The sequence below is a fragment of the Motacilla alba genome, chromosome 1 (assembly GCF_015832195.1).
Source record: "Motacilla alba alba isolate MOTALB_02 chromosome 1, Motacilla_alba_V1.0_pri, whole genome shotgun sequence".
Lineage (NCBI taxonomy): Eukaryota > Metazoa > Chordata > Aves > Passeriformes > Motacillidae > Motacilla > Motacilla alba.
Window position 1 is genome coordinate 92501547 of NC_052016.1, and position 17792 is coordinate 92519338.

General features: G+C 38.4%; 1 protein-coding gene across 2 annotated transcripts in view; it reads left to right on the forward strand.

Moving 5' to 3' along the window:
- Positions 1-17792, forward strand: part of GABRB3 (gamma-aminobutyric acid type A receptor subunit beta3) — a 199364-nt gene that overhangs the window by 83425 nt on the left and 98147 nt on the right. The gene's annotated exons all lie outside the window — the stretch shown is intronic.

Here is a 17792-nt window from a genome sequence, read left to right on the forward strand (position 1 = left end):
GCACATATGGTGCTAACACTGCACTACCTCTCCTTCAATGCACTGTTGCAGTGTTACATGCTGGCATATCTTGGCTTGATACATGTTCATTTTTTCAATAATTTCTGTATTTTCAGAATATTTTTTCGTGTATTTTCATTAATCCTGCCACTACTTTCACCTCCTCTACTTGAAATTCTGAGAGAGAAACTTTTTGCTCTACTTCTCATCTTCCAAAAAATGTTTTTGACAGAGATACAGTTACCAGTTTGCAGTTAAAAGTGTCACCAATGCCAGCCTTTCTACTCATTCAGGAGGGAAAAAAATGAGATAGTCCTTACTTACAAGAGTTTGTCTTAGGCTTCATGCAGATTCAGGCAACTGCAGAGACACCTCTTGTATTTGGCAGGCTTTTCTGTACCTGTAGGATTTCTTCTCAAGTGAAAAAAAATGGGACCTGAATGAAAGCTTCTCTCTGAAGTGTAATTGAAAAATCTGACTTCACTATCCCCACTGCCACCTTCTCCACCTCTGGATATGTTCCAGTCTTAGGGAAGCATTACATGACTCATTAAATTAATATATAACACTGTGTATGTGAAGTGCCAGAGAGGCAATAAATATCAGAAAAAGGCATACTGAGACTGGAAAGAAAATGAGGGGATGTATGCTGCTTTTTGTGCTTTTTCTTTCTTTTTTTCCTAGCTGCAGGAAAGCCTATTAGGTTTAAATAACAGCTTGTCCAACACACTGTAGCAAGGGTATTAGGAAAAGTAAGTAATTACACTGCTTCTTATGCTAGGCTGGGTAATCAGATCCTCAGTGATATGGGAAGAAGATGGCCAGTTTGTCCCCAAACTGTGTGTCAGTGTACCAAGTGCTTAAGTTTCTAGCTGCCCCAGGAGTCAGTGCCCACTCTTGCCCATTAGTTGCCAGAGCAGCTGCAGAGAAGTGGCAGCCTTTTTCTGTGCCCTCTCATGGAGCAATACAAATTCTGAAAAACATCAACACAGATCTTGCAACAGAAAGAAGTAATGTGTTTCTGAAGCAAGTTGCTAGTGTACTTTTACTATAAAAATTGTAGTAGTTTACTTCAGAAAAAATGAGCAGGAAGGGCTTCTGACTGATGAACACCTTACTACAACCAGAATTTCAGCTAAGCTTGTCTCACCTGCCAGGAAAAGGAGTCATCTTTGACTAGGCACAGCTATGTTCACCTACTACCTGAGTTGGTTACTTCTACTTGTTTTAAGTAACTTTTTACTGGTCTGCAAGAATTCTTGAGTATATATCAATGAAGAGTGAATTAGGATGAAGAGAAGAAGCTTTTCAAGATTACTCAAGTATTTATTCTAAGTAGTAATTTGGACAGGAGAAAAAAGGCCCAGTTAGTCTGAAGAACTGAGGCATAGCTGTTGAACTTCATTCTGGTTGCCAACTAAACTTTTAAACTTAGGCATATTCTTTCATTTAATTCCAAACAGATATTGTGAGTGTTGACCTTTAGCCTCATCAACTATTGAAATGTGTTACAAGAATTTCTCTGTGTGAACTGTGGCAGTGTGGACATTAATTCCTTTGATTTAAATCTAGACACTGGTGTAACCTTTTATAAATTAGCTTGTTAAAATTCATTTCTGTATAAAAAATAAAATAACCAGCGATTTTCCATTCTTCAATTTTATGGACATAAATAAAATGTTATTACAGCAAGTTTTATTATGCTACTTTCTAGGCAGCCTGTAATATTGCTTTCAGTGACATGATGACAATTATTTGTAACAGGAAGTACAGCTTGTATCATGCTCTTTTCTATTCATAATCAAACTGTAGGTTTATATGTAATATACTCTTCTACAAATCTTTATTTACTAGCTATTTATTAAGCTTTTCAGCATTTAAAAAAATTATTTGTGTGGGTTTAGTCTTTCTGTTGAAATTCACTATGAGTCCTTTGCCTATACATCCGAGGTACCTGTAGATATTTTTTAGAATAGACTTACTGGTGGCCCTGTACATCTTCCTTGGATTACATGAAACTACTAATGTTTTTCTTTATTTTTGATGCTGAAATGCTAAGCTGGATCAGGAGAACAGATGCAAGTATCAGAATTGCAGACCATCAACTTGTTTTACTGAAAAGTTGTAAATAAGCAGTTTCTATTCGATTTCACAACATCTTGAAAATATTGAGTAGCATTACTGAAATTGTAAACGTGTATGTTATAAAAATCACAGGATTAGATATTTATACTTCAAGTTACATATATATGGTAACAAAGGGGAATTAATGAAGTTGCATATAAGAAGTGCATTGCTCAGGGAAGGGCTGCAGTCTGTTAATCACCTGCACATATGTCTATATCTATATGTCAGTGTGCTTTACTCCCCTGATTAGCCTGTACATTCTTTCCCATAATTATTTGCCTGTTTCACAAATTATATGTATAACGGGATACTTAAGCACCTACTTATTTTTGTGCTTACCGCCGATAATTGCATTTAAAACCGCCATAAATTGCACAGAAATATCAATCTCCAAACAAAATACTGATCAATAATAAAAACAGATGTAATACTGAGACTATACTGTAAGTCATCTTACAAATAAAGAATGTGGAAGATTACTGTTGCCAGGCTTCAATAATTTAACCATAAATTTTATGATTTTTCATGATTCAGGTTGATTGTATTTTGTTTTTGCTGTGTTTTGCTCACATGACATGAATTGAAAAAGAAATAGTTCTTGTGCTTTTACTAGCATGTCAGCCTATTTCCATTCAGATAAGTGACCACAATTTGCAATTTTTTTTAACAGTCTGATTCTTCTTGAATGTTTGGACTGTGAATCAAATGTGTTAGTTCCAGGCATTCAATTTTCAAGCATCCAAATACTTCTGTATCTTAGGAAGTTAGATAATCAATGCTTTGAATCTCCAAATAACCCCCTCTTTAAACTCATTATTATAGCTGGAAGAGTAAAGTACTGTACTTTCATTTTACTATAATTTTAGAATGTGTTTCATAGTTTATGGGAAATAATGCTATAAAGTGGATGGAGAAAACAAGGGGATTAGTGCAAAAATGAACCTTTCTTCTTAGAGATAATGTTTTGCAGAGAATGGGAAACGGGCTACTGCTCTCAGAAGTGCTGTCTGCATTGTCTTTGTTTATAGAGAGGACTTCAGAGTTGTCCATTTGGGTTTCTCAAAGGCTCTAATTTTGATAAAATTAAACTAAGCAAAACCCAGGAGGCATCATTTGCTATACAGCCCTGCTGTTTTGAGAATACTGTAGTCAGAAAATTAGTTTGACATAAAGTCAGACCTTAAAACAGATGAGTTGTTGTTTCTGAAAAAGATGTCATCTATTCTATGCTGTCACTCTAAAACAGATGTAATCTCTTCTATGCTAACAATGTAATTTTTATTTTTATGCATGTGCCTTTATAAAACTGCAAGTATTCATATCGACATCATTGGGTGCCTGCTGATTTTTAAAGCAATTTTGACATCTTTCTGACAAGCTGTTTTAGTTGCTGCCCTAAGGTTGACTGAAGTTACTACTCATTGAGACTAAATAGTGTTTATTTTCCTTGACAGGGATACACAGATTTTTTTTTTTTTAGGTGAATTAATTTATACTTCACCTGAAGTTCTGAGGGTGCAGAATGTCATGCTCCTGTTAATGAAATCTGTCACATCTTACTTTATATGATGAAAAATTTGGTGGATTCCATTTATGTAAATTGAGTTTTATAGCATTAGATATCTAAGTGAGAGCTGGATTGCTAAACTCTACAAGTGCAGTTAATGGAGATCTAGAACAGAATGTGGATGCTTGGGCAAAGGTGTCTACTGTCATTTTGGTTTCACAGTCTCATACTTGTCCTCCTGTTTCCAGTCCAGGTTGGTGCAGATCTCCCACAAATTCTCCGCCATGTCTCTGTGCCCAGGTTTTAGACACAACACCAGCTCCTGAAATTTAAACAACTGAGTCTTGTTCTTGTCAATACAGGTGACGCAATCAAGAGAGCTTAAAATAAAAAAGGCCATGTAATAGTGCTTCTTAGATAATTTAAGTGCCTCAAGGTGTTCTGTTTGGACTCCAGCTGCCTCTCTAGAAATTAAGTGAACCTGTATAGATCCTTTGCAGTACCTGCCAGCTCTGTGCAGGGGTCCTGCATAATCCAGGCATCCAAAATGCCACCAGACACCTTTGCTAAGGTAACTGAATTGTTCCTTAGATGACAGCCAAAGCCTATCCTCCAGACTCCCTCTGGAATCAGAAGAAGGAGACAGTCACTAATTTGCAACAGATATCTTAGATGTATGTGTGGTTGTTATTTTTTAAATGGAAGGATTAATATTCCTGGGAGGTGTCCTTGTTTCCTGAATGGCTATGGAGAGAGCCAAGGCAACTTGGTTCGTCTTTGAGTACATCCAGTGAAATGTAACCTGTGTTTCCTACTGGAAATGTAGCTTATATTTCCTGCCATAAACAGTTATTTCCTAAATATTTTGCAGGCAGAATCTTGATATTACCTCCTGCAGGAAATCAGGTTTTGACGTGATAACCAAGTTTTGACATACTTCACTTTGAATATTCAGATGGAGAAATTAAAGGAGTTGTTCTGATACAATGCTTACATAATCATATTACAAACACAAGTTTTCTAGCTAGAAAAAGATCCATGTGTACAGTGCCTATTGCTAGTTCACAAATCAAAGAAGTATAAAATAGAATATGCAACTTCATAATTTGATTTTGGCTTTTTTATATTTTATAATTTAATGTATTTAGGGAGAATAGTAGATCGTACTGTGGTAGAAAGACCACATAGATAATTTTGCATATATGTGTGTATATATTTGATACATACATACATATAGACATACATACATACATATATGTATTTGATAGATAGTATGGGGGGGAAAAGGAAGCAGAAAGAAGTAGTGCCCAAGCAGGGAAGGATCTCCTGAGGCCAGCATAGCCCTGCAAAGTGCTGTCACTATGCTGGTGATGAGCCAGCAACCATCCACTACAAGAGGGGTGCAGCAACAGGCACTGATCATGGAGGATAGTCTATCTGACAGGTCACCTCCTCTCTAGTTACCAGATGGCCACAAGATCACCCATCCTCTGCCTTGTCTCCATCTGTTTTTCCTCCTCAGTACAGTACCCCTGAACTCCCCCAGCCTGCCTCACTTTCTCTGTATCTCCATCTCTGTCATGTTTCATAGTTCTTATTGATAGCGAGAGAGAAAGAAGTGCTTGTAGCAGATGTTTTGATTGGGAAATGACTCTTGTTTGTCCAGGGGAATTGATGACAGGCTTCTGCTTATCCACACTGGAAAGCAGCTACCCTGAAGGGGAAGATACCTGCTCATGCAGAGACAGGGAGGTAGTTAATGTTGCTGGAAGGTGCCAATAGACTGTTTAAAAACCAACTCCAGCTGCCAGTGTTGAATCATCCAGACTTGGATGATGAAATAGATATGATCTGTGATGACATCAATCTGGATAATTGCAAGTGTACCATGGACGAAAAAGGATTCAAATTATGTTTACAAACTAAAAGAATAGCCCAAATAAAGAGGGAGCAAGCATGAAGTGTTGTGTTATATAAGGAATGATGAATCCATTATTTAAAATGATAAAGATTTGGCTAAGCAGTAGGACACTAAAAAAAGGGTCTTAGTGGACTAGAATCTAAAGCAAGTGAAAAAGTCACAGATGTAGTATAATTGAAAATAGACACATCTTACCTTGGGGTACATAAATAGAAATGTCATTCACAAGACACAGAGTTTGCTTTGTCATTAGTTAAGCCTGAGCAAGAATGCTGTGTCCAGTATTTCCTCATTGGCTTTCAGGGAGATGGAAAGAAACAGGAGATGTAAGGAACAAAAAAAAGTGTTTCTAATTAAAATAATTACAAAACAGGGCATATGCGGTGATGTTGAAGTAGATGGGTTTGTTTAACACTGAAAGATAGAATGGGGAGAAGAAATAAAAGTTCTCAATAAGTAGGATGCTGGCAGTGAGAGAATGATGATAAGTTTCTCTTTGGAATCAATTGAATTAAGACCTGAAAAAATTAGGGAATTGATTTCAAATTGGTTTTCATCTAACTGCATTTTTTGTAGCATCTCCTTTTTTCAGGTTTTCAAGAAGAGATTTGATAAATACCTCTTCCAGTGGTGTTGCTCTTGCCTTTGGGGAGGCTGGGCTAGCTGATGCTTTGAGCTGTTTTTGGCACTCTGTTTCTGTGAATCTCTGCTCTGATTCATTATTATTTCTGTCAGCGCTCACAAGTGTGTCTTGGTGTGGTTTCAGCTGCTCCTGCTGGTATCATGCTGATGCCTCAGAAGATGAGAAGTTTCCCACAGGACATTTGTAAATAAATGCCAGTGCCATAAGTATATGCCTTGCCAGCTGAGATGTCATTAGTCACCAACATCTTATATAAATCTTTATTGTGTTCTTAGTACTTTTGCATCCATTGCACAGGATGCAGGTGTCACATGTATGTTCTTTCAAATATACATAGTAGTCATTGAAAAGAGTTATGAAGCTACAAGGTCAGGAATTCTATGCATGTAATCATTATATATTTTTACTTCTGCTGAAAGAATTTTATCATGCCCAGGTAATGAAGAAATGCACTAATTTAAGCTAACAGGAATGGAAAATTGATAGAAACTTTATGAATTTTTACCTACTCTATACCTAGCAATTTTTTTTTCACTCCCTTGAAGACAGAAAGAAAAAGAGATAAAGGAAAGAGGGATATTTATATGAAGAGCTTTATAAGCACACTGAATTTTTATTTAGATAGTTTAATGTCTGTAGTGATACAGAAAGCTTAGCATTTTGATAAAGGCATGGCAGGCAATGTCATACTTGGCAGAAGACAACAGACAAACATAGAAACTTCCATGACACATCTGCTAGAATGGTCCTCAGTGCCAAATGTCCTGACTCTGCTACTTGCTGGTGGTGGATACTTGGGGACGAGACCAGTAAACATGTGTTACTACTTCTCTGGGGTACTTTTACCATGTCCAGTGATTTGTAACTTGAGGAGAGTACCTTTTGTTTAGGTGCCAGCAGAGCACTGAGGTGATTTAGTAAAAATCCACTTTTCCCCCCAGTTTTTCTTTTAATAAAGATATGATTATATAAAGAATTTAAACTCGGGTAGTATCAAGTGCAATCCATCAATACTGAAGGATAATAAAAAACTTTCAGTGGAAGAGGTTGAATAATATTAAACTACCATTAGGGATTTTAGCTTATCCAGGACAAAATTTCTTTTTTTCTCCCATGTGACATGGAGTCATAAAAAATAGCTGGGAGAAGAATAATTTCAAAGCGATGGTTTATTTAATATTTGTAATTGAATGTCACAGTTCCTCATAACTACAGATATTGCAAGGAAAAAAATCCCCAAGTCTGGGCATGTCTAATTCATTATTCACTATTACAGATTTGAACCGATAACTTTGGCAAAATAATTTGTTCTCTCAGCAGTTAGGAGCTGGTTACAGGTCGCTGTGATAATGTAATCTGCAATATGAATGTAATATTGCACGCAGCAGAGAGGGAAGATAAAACAGCTGCGCTGGGAGGTCTGCAGTTATGCTGGGTAATTGGCAGTTCAATAGCAGCTAATGACTTTTTTCTTAATACTAATATGAATGTTGAATTTTCATTAGTTCATGGGTATGTCTCCATGGCACAATACAGCACTCTGCAGAGATGCCAGAGGTACCTCTGGTGCAGCTAGTAGAATTTCTGGATGCTGTGAAGTTATGTCAACATGGAGCTCTGTACAGAATGGTTTTACCAGTGGAAGTCAGGTCTCAGAATAAGACTTGTCTCACAAGCTTTAAATAGATTATCTGGTGTATGACCAGCATCCAGTCAGAACTGACCATCTGAGTGCCCTTTAACAGAAAGAAGCACTTCTGTAAGGGAGTATTTTTTGTTCTAAAGCAGGTATTTAAGACAGAGATGACTGACCCTCCTAAAGTACCTGTCTGGAGGTACTAATAGGGTAATGGGATGGAGAAGACAATGAGAGGACTTGAATGACTTAGGATAGATGCTTTTTTTCAGTTAATGTTGGAATGAATTCCACCTGTTGATCCTTCTTAACCTGCCTTTTCAAAGATAATTAGAAGACAGCCCTGAACTGGTACACAGCTCAGCTTTAGTTGACTAAATAGTATTAGCCAGCAGGTCAATGCACTGCGTGTGAATTCTGTGCACAGTGTGAACTGCAGAGGGTTTTTCATGTAGATTTTGTGTGAATTCTGAATCAAAATACATGTAGGACAGAGAAGATAGCCTTTGAAAGTAACCTCAAATCCATGTGATTAAAAATAGGTCATTCCTTGTGCTTTGAATTGAGATACACGATAGCCCTGCTGTTTTACTCTGCTGGCCTGTTAACCCTAAAGTTACTTGAAAGAAAGAGCTTCATTCCCATAACTATGTCCTGTTCACATGAGGGATATTTTAAGGTTACCCATTCTGGTTGTTACTTACCCATTATGTCTTTCGCATGTGAGCTCATTGCTTAGTTGCAATGTCAAAGGTTGAGCTGTAATCCAATGCAGGTGTGCCTGAGCTCGTCTGGGCAGGGTCCTTCATGCTTTTGGACTGGGCTGAAGCACAATCAAAAAGCTGAGGTCTTTGCCTTCCAGGAGTTGCACTGGGCTGTGCGGGGAATCAGAGCCCCTGTCACATTTTTCAGTGGGGAAATAATTCAGGAAGAGTAAGAAATTGAATCTTCCAGATTTAGAAGCCTAAAATGTAAAGTAATTTTCCTACTTCATCAAACATTGTTTTGTAAACAGATGACATTTTTCTTGGTGTTTTCCGATGACCATTTTCCCTGGTGGTTTTTTATGCTACTGTGCCTTTTAGAATGCACTGAAGGTTTGAAGTTGAAAATACTAGATGATACAAAATTGCTTTTAAATTCTCAATATTACTGGGTAATGTGGTAAGTCTTGTTGTTAAAGATACAAAGGATTTATTTAAGCCTTTTTTTTCATAATATAGCACATTGATATGTTTTTTTTTCTCTGCATCAGAAGTGATTTGCTTTAGCTTCTGACCTCCTAGGCTATTTAGATAGGAATCCTATGCTATTCATTTGGACTTTCTAAGCATTTTCCAATCATGTACGATAGGTTTCTGTTTGGATAACAAAAATATCTCCCAAACCAACTGGAACTTTACATAGGAAAAGGTCTTCAGGATTTGCAGAAGAGTGTGTATGACCCTTAGTTTTGGTTTTGAGCCACAAACTATGGCACTGCTAAATTTCAGAGTTGTGGTGCTCCTGATAATCTGTACAATGTCAGTACTTACGTGCTTGAGCACAGCACCTGTGCTCAGTCATGCACTTGTATGTCAGTTACTAGCATGGATTTGTCTCAGCAGTTTCCCAGGTTTGATACTCTCTGGAGGTCAGCACATGCCAGCTCCACTGCTGCTCGGCACCTTGGATGCAGCTAGTTGTGCTGTGAAATAAGTAAATCTAGATAGAAACAAATTGTGCTGTGCAACAACACTTGTCCTTCATACAAGAAAACTCCTTGGCTCACTTCATTTGTTAGGTTGCATCTATCCAGAAAGTGCAATTCATTGCATCCATGTGAGGTTACTCAGCCATCATTTCTAGTGGGAGAGGTGTGACTCTCCAGAGGGCCGTAGAGCTGATCTGATTGGCAGATCTGTATTAGAAGACAGCTCATTGTAGAGCTCAATGAGCTTGTAGACAATTCATTGTGCATCGTTTCTTTCCATTCTCTGTACAGTGAATGTGGCTTAAGCCAAATGTTCATCTGTTACCCCTCTGGCCGTAAGTGACGTGAATGCCACCTGCATTGCTGTCAGAGCTGTCAGCTCTTTTTTTTTCCCTCTTTGAGAAAACAGGTGGACAGATATTCCCTGCATGTTGGGAAACTGCTGTTGCAGACTTGTTTGTGAGGGGTGAGCTCAGTCTCTTGATCTTGCTTGGCTTCATGCCCCTTGACAGCAACTCCATGAGGTTCATATGCTGCATGGTGACCTGCCTGACTGAGCAGAAAGATGTGGTAGGTGAGAGACAGCCACTGAAGAAGAGAAGAAGGAGCTTGAGGTGGAACACAGGACAGCTACACTGGGCAGTTTACATGCACTTAAGTTCAGAGGAGATGTTGTTCACTTCAGTTTAGATAGATAAGGGTCTATAGGTGAAGGACTTCCAGCATATTTACTTTGTGAAAACAAACTAGAGAAAGTATCAGAGTCCCATAAGCAGCCTTTGTTAGGTACCTAGAACGTAGGTGCAAATTAATTGCACAGATGAGATGGACTGGATTTCACTTTAACCTTGTGTGATAGAGAAAGCAAGTTGTCCTTGGGCAGTAAGGGCTTATGGAATGTGTAGAGAAGTAGTTAGCAGTAGCTGTGTGTGTTTGTGTGATGAAGTAGAGGTGATTAAGAAAAATCAATTTTAAGGAGGAAATATCTCATTTCCTTTTAATCAAAAATGGTGTCTCCTTTGGCATTTCATCCTTTTTTTTTCCCCCAGAAAAATGGTTGAACTAGCTGGGGAATAACTTAGCTATTTTAAAAATGCTGATTATCTGCCTGCAATTCTTTTTATAAATCATCTCCCTTAAATGGACAGGGAAAAAAAAAAAGAGGAATGAAAAGATGGGCAGTGAATTAGCAAATGCATTTAAGGTAGCTGGTCAGCTGATCTTTCCAGTAGATCCACTTTAGTCACATGCTCATATATTATTAACCTGACTGCATCAAGGCTGATACTGTATGTCTTTCCCAGCATACCCATTTGTGTGGCACTGGGTGCCTTTTGAATTGGATGCTGGTGCTGTAATTTGGAAAGGGAAGCCGGAAGTTTGCATAATGTAATCTTGTTATCCATTAGTATAATATTCTTTATTGGTTTTATAAATATCTGTGTAATACCATCATGAGTGATCTGGAAGATGGGATACCTTCCAAGCTGGCATTCTATGATTTCATGATCTTTACATTAAAAAGAAAAGCTTCTAACCTCCAAAGAAGATCCTTTTTGCATGGCCTTCCTCAAGGAGTCATCTAGCCCTAATGCTTGTGGTGTTCTGCTTTTCTTTCATTAGTCACATCTACAAGGATCTCATTTACAATCTTGCATTATATTCCTGTAAGTTACTTAGAGACACACATGTATAGACACATCACTTAGTAACCTGCTGGCACAAAGGTTTCTATATGAGCAAGGCGGCCTAAATGAAAAAAGAATTACTCTACTGACATGTAAGTATATCCAATAATTTGACTGCTGGTGCTCACTGAGCAGCTGTCTTTAAAACAGAAGTCACAGTCGTTTACTGCTCCTTTTCCCTGCAAGTCCCTGAATGATTTTTGTTAATAGCTTGAGCAAGGGACCAAATCTTATGAGACTCCTATATGAATCTTTTGCAATTTTTCTTTCTCATCCTTCTTGACTCTTGATTATTCACATCTTTTGTGCTGGAAAGCAGGAGGCTGGGTCTTTCTCATCATTATTTTTATAGCCCTTTTCCTAGGATATGTAGTCTCAAAATAAACCCCAAAAAACCCAAAACCAAACAAACAGAAAAACTTGTTGTAGGGAAAACCAGATCCATCCCTCTCCCTGAAAACACTGCTGAATTAAGCTGAATACAAACATAGCTTGCTACTTTCTGGCACAGAATTAGCTAGCTCTCCTGGGCTTGATACTGCAAAATATGGTAATAAGTGAGTTCTAAAATTCTTTGCACCTCTGTCTGCCATTTGTTTTTAACATTTAAATGACATTGAATGTCATCTGTGTGTGTGGCATTGTTGAATCCTATGTCTCTTTATATATTCATGTTATTGTGGCGCCCTTCATGATCATAAAACAAGAGCAAACCTGAAATAAAATGTTCTGATGAATCTGTACTTAATGGCAGATCACTTTGGAGGGATTGGATTAAAACATGGCAATAATGCAGTAACAGTGCTGAAGATTCAGAAGATGGATTTAGTTAATTGCTTCTAGAGGACACAAACTTAAACACTACCTTTCAAAAATGAGTGATAAATCTTTGGATACATGGAAATAATGGGTATGAAGAATTGACTTGATGTAATGTTGATGAAGGCAATCAAAGGATGAAAGTGTCAGGGTTACTTTTCAATCTGTCATTGAATTGTGGTCATCTATCACTGCAACTAGATTTTGTCTTAGCTCTTACTGTGGCCACTAGTATATTTCCATCTTCTACTCCCTCTTGTCCTTTGACAAGCCTTCAAGTCTGTTATTCTCTGGTCATCTTTTGTTGTCAGAAGGGTGATATTTTTTCATACGTTTGTGCAGCATAGCCAACCCCCTGCCAGTTAGGCTGTTTCATATTCTTCAAGATGCCCTTGCCTACAGCCAGCGCTCCGGCCTCAGTGCTCAGTGCTCAATGCTCAGCCTCCAGTCCTTTGCCATGTTGCCTTTTCTGCTGGTGTGGCAGAGTTGTCAGTAATTTTTTTTTTAATTTTTTTTTTTTTTATGGCTTGCTAATTTATTTGAAAACAGAAAGTGTTTATTTTTAATGATGCCATTACACAATGTCTTACTTGTTTATTACTTGTTTATTTATTTTGACTTTTGACTTGAATAGCAGATATTTGTGCTGTATAAAGAAATATAAGAAGGGTTATATTTTTAAAAAGGTTGCTGTACCAGACCTTTGAAAGAAAATCCTCCAGTATACTCCTACCCGTGCTTTTGCTGCATTGAGCCATACCATAGCTGTGACTGTGTCTAATGGCCTTAGAGAATGCAGGGAAGGAAGGTGGGAGGGAATTGTTCGATGTTTAGATTACTCTGTGATCACAGTGGAGTGAAAGTTCAATTTTATTTGGTTATCATCGCTCAGCAGGGACAGGGTATGTTGATTGTTTTTCACAACACCCATTGGTAAACAGGCAGGCACTCAGAAGCAGCTGTAGTTTCCATGTCATCAAAATCATGTATTCAATAATCTTCCAAGACAGTTATTTTATTGATTGACTGAAAAAACTCCAGAGGAGACTAGTTTAGCATATTATGTCATATCAGACTTCTAAGGAATACATTGCCTTTTCCTTTCCAGGGCAAATACTGTGTCAAATTTGGCTGTTACAGGCAGTGGTGCAATTCCAGTGGTCAAAGAGAAGAGGTTTTGGCCCATCTTGTGTTGTCTGTCATACAGAATGGCAGAAGCAAATCCGTCCCACGCTACTGCTGATATCCCGACCATCAGTTATCCCATTGTGTCATCGTAGGATGCCTCTAAAGCTACAGACTTGCAGATCTTTACACCAAGAGTGGAATTTTTAAGTAGTTAGGTATCATCACCTGAATTTTTAGGTGCTTTGAAGGGCAAGGAATGGCCATGTTTTCAATTCTGTGTATAGTCCCTGAAAAACTAGGACTTCAGCATTGTGAGTATTGGAGCGTGTGCTAAAAGCAGCAGCAGAAGTGTATGTAATTACAAAACTGAACTCTAAAAACACTTCAAATCTTCATTTCTTTGATTTTTTTTTCAGACATTGCCTGTGTTGGTTGTCCCTTGATATGTACAAATTTTATGTCTCATCTTGCCCACTCTTTTTTTTTTTTTAATTTAAGGAAAAGCAGCAACATATGTAAGAGAACTGGGGCTGTGTTCAGTTCAACATCTTCATACAGATGTGAACAGTATCTCACAGTATCACTCCTCAGGTTTGCAAGAATATTGACTGGAGCTCTCAAACGATGATGTGTTTCTAAAACCTGCCCTTTTGCATTAATTACTCTCCAGTTTATCTTTGTTGTTGTTAATAGAGGGTTCTCTTTAGTGGCCAATAACAATAATGCCAGTTGGGATTCCTGCTGATACCTTTCTAGTGTGGTTATGTAGGTTTTATGGATGAGAAGAGGATTTTTTAAATCTAGAGGTCTAGGAAATAGCCAGATCCTTTTCTGGGGTGTAGGTGTTGGGTGTTGTTTCAGTACAAGAGACTAAATAAGAAACTGAGGGTTCCCTTGGGCATGCTGTTGGAAATACCTCCCTGGAGCTAATACTCTCTTTCTGTCTGGGTGAGATACAGAAAGGAGCTTGTCAGGCTGAACAGAAAACAGAATTTGTGTGCAACAGGCTCTGTTTGACACTTAGAGGACTTGTCTTTCTTATTTCTGTAGTCCTTACTGTGCTGCAGCTCATGCTGAGGGCTGGCTCAGCCTGGCTAGCTTGGGATAAGAGGAAAAAGAAGGTGTTTTGAGACAACTTCTCCCATTTTTCCCCTGAGCTGTTCTATGCTATCTGATGGAGCTCAAAATATTTTCTTAATTCTTTTCAAGCTAAACTCCCAGTTGAAAAATACGAAAACTAAATAAAAAATTTCGTTATATCAACCAATAGGTCCAACACCATTTTTCCCTTTGTTTTCCCTTCACGGGAATAAACAAACCAGAGTATTAAACGTGATAAGTGGGGAGGCATTTTTTAAAAAAAATTATTCAATAATCTTCAGAGCCTTGGTGTCATTTAGAGTTAGTATACATCCTAAAGAAATTTTTAAAGACTGTACAGTTCAACAGTTACTGCTGGACCATGAAGAAATATCCCCAAGAACTGAATTTTTCTGAGCTACTTTTATGTTTGTGTGTGTCTGAGTTTCTTCTGCTGCCCCACCATGACTCTTGATTTCCAGAAAAAAGTAGTGGGGGGGGGGGAGGGGGGGGGGGGGGATGTGTACAAACATTGCTGCCATTAGGTTACTCCACAACAACAGATTTTGGAAAACATTCCTGAGTACTCTAGCTCCAACCAGCCCTACCAGTAAATTCTTAGAGCACTCACATGTGGTTTTGGCCCCTGGCAGCTGTAACTCTCTTTCCAGGCTTTCCAGGCACTACCCAGCAGTCTGCAAGTGCCAAAGTTGCTTCTGACACCCAGCTAACATATGGACACCCCATTTTGGAGGGTGAGATTGTCTAATAGTAAGGATTTGAGATGCTCATGCCAGAGTATATGTTTAATATTCTAGTCATGTTTAATCCACTAGTAGAGAGATAGCTATAGAGTCTCTTTGAGAAATTTATCTACTGATCTGCAGGCCTAATAAATTCAGCTTTTTTTTTTGCTACTAGAAGTAGTCTGTACTGCATTTAACCTTATTAAGCATCTTCACTAAGCCATACGTGTTGAACTTTTAAATGGAGGTGAATTCTCAGCAGGAATTCAGAGTTGGTGAAAATTCCCTGCAGTTTTCTGTGACAAAAGGCTCCAGTGATGTTTGCAGTTTAGCTTTTCCCAAATAATTTTTTTCTGGACAAAGTGCATGGCTCCCTACTCAAGCCTCAGACCTATAGCCACCTGCAGTGGCAAGTTGTCTCTGTTGGGTGCCATGGCCAGTTGTGTAATGCCATCATCTTGTTCTTTTCATCCTTGGCACCATTAGAGCACTTTTGTGATGCAAATTTAGCTTCCACTTTCCTTTATAGCACTCCAAAGAAATATTTCATATTTATTATGTATAAGAGATGAGGGAAAAAATGTCAATAAAGTTAACATGGATAAAAATTTGTTTGATCTACACTGATCAAATTAGGTGATTTTTTTTAATACCATGTAGAATTACTGTGGAGGCTTTATGTTAACAAAGTGGGAAATTGTCTATTTTGGAATCACATCAGTGGAAAAGGAAGCCAAGAGACATTGCCATTCCTAGCAGCAATCTGTAAGATTTCCATTGAAAAATGCATTCTTGGCACTGAGCTACCTGTGTGCTCGGCAGGAGGACCTCACAGGGTCCAGAGAGTCTGTTTGTGCCCAAACGTGTCTTGGCCCTAGTGAAGAGTCTGACAAGTGAGAAGTGGGTGAGGAATAGGTAGTTTACAAATCCAAGGTACAACACAGTCTGTAAAGGGATGGATTACCAGAATGTCATGTTTACTATGTGTTTGAAATAACTGGAAATCACTTCTCATTAATAGGTCTCAAAGTTCCATCTAAAGGGGCTTAAAAGTCTTGTGCTGGGGGACAACAGACAAGAGAAGAAGCATATCCTAGATCCTTCAGCTGACCAGTGAAACCTGTCTTCCTGAGGTCTGGTCCAATTTTTGGTGACAAAAGCTGGTACTGTTCAGCCCAGTAGGTGAAGATCTGTGGAATCAGCTGGGTGGCCAATGTCCATATTAAATGCTGAGAGTTTGCTTTGTGGAAGTAGTTCCGGTTTGGTTCAGTGGGCATAATTCATAGTTGGGGCTCTAGGTATGCTTATGGAGAGCACCTCTGGCTTGGGCCCATCCAGGTTGTACAGAAAAGTTGTAGATCCCTCATCCCCAAAAGCATTGAAGGTCACACTGGATGGGGCTTTGAGCGACCTGGGATAGTGGAAGGTATCCCTGCCCATGGCAGTGGGGTTGGAACTAAGTGGTCTTTAAAGTCCCTTCCCACCCAGAACACCCTATTATCCAATGATTCTGTGACATGCTCCAGAGCAGGTTTGCAGCATGCTCCAAGGTGTAGAAAGGGAGACTGTTTGGCAGATGCACTTCAAAAGCATATTCCCAATTAGAACCACAATGTTAATATAGATAACTCAAAGTCATACTGACTCCTGTTTTTAGAATTAATTGTCATTTCATTTTGGGACACTGAAGCACATCTCCATCTGATGTGTTACTTATTCATGACTTAATTAGCAACTACTTTGGAGTGATACCTTCCTCTTTACTCTCATTTTTCAACTGTTTGTGAGTGGCAGTGGTAAACAGGTGTAAGAAAGAAATGCTGTGTCAGTTCATAGCAAATGTGCCTTAGCCCAGTATCATATCTCTCACTTGGGCTAGTGTCAGATGCTTCATGAATAACAAAAAAAAAAAAAAGCTGTGTTTCCCTGGAAAAATCTCCCAGTCTCCATGACTTTGCTTCAGGAATATATGTGGTTGCAATTGGTTTCTTAATGCTTAATCTAAGGGATATTAAAATAAATTATTCTGCTTATTTAGCCTATGTGCACCTACATAAAGGAAACATCTATATATAGGTTTTGGCCATGTTTTTTCTTGTACGTCATGCTTTTCTACAACATATTATTGTAATGCTCAGTGTCATCATTGTTAGCTGCACTCATTAAATCCCCAGAGCTGCCCAGTGTTAACTACTGACACTGCCATGAAATCTGCCTCTGTGCACACGTGTAGACTTTGGAAGTTGCTTACTTTCAACAGCTGTTTCCTCTGAATGTCAGAAAACCTCCAGGTGCAAGTAGTATAAAGCAGTGTATGTCTGTCTGTGGCTGTAACAGGGAAAAGCTGTTTTCCTTCTTTAAATTTCTGGACTTTCTAGTCCAGAATTTTGCGAGCAGCAGATCTTTTGCATTAATTTGCACTAGTCCTCAAAAATCTTTCTGAAGTAATGTTTGAATTATGCTACAGGGAATTCAGGAAGAGAAAATCCAAATGTCTTTGAATATTCAGTCATGGATTAATAGAGACTACTTTGTCTCAAGCTTCTTTTGCTTACAATACCGAGTTCCACGGTATAAGGTAGTGTGTAATCCCTGAGATGAGAGTTTTTGATGACTTCAACGAACTTTAAAAAAAGAAACTGTAATACATTTTGAAAGAATTTAAAACCTGTATTTTTTAATGCAGAATAGGAATTGAGAGCAGATGAGGTATTCTTTCTGGAACTCGTGACTCCTTTCTAAAAAGATAAAGCTTCAGAACTAAGTCATTGTGAAATCTGGGACAGAAAATCCAATAGAGCTCA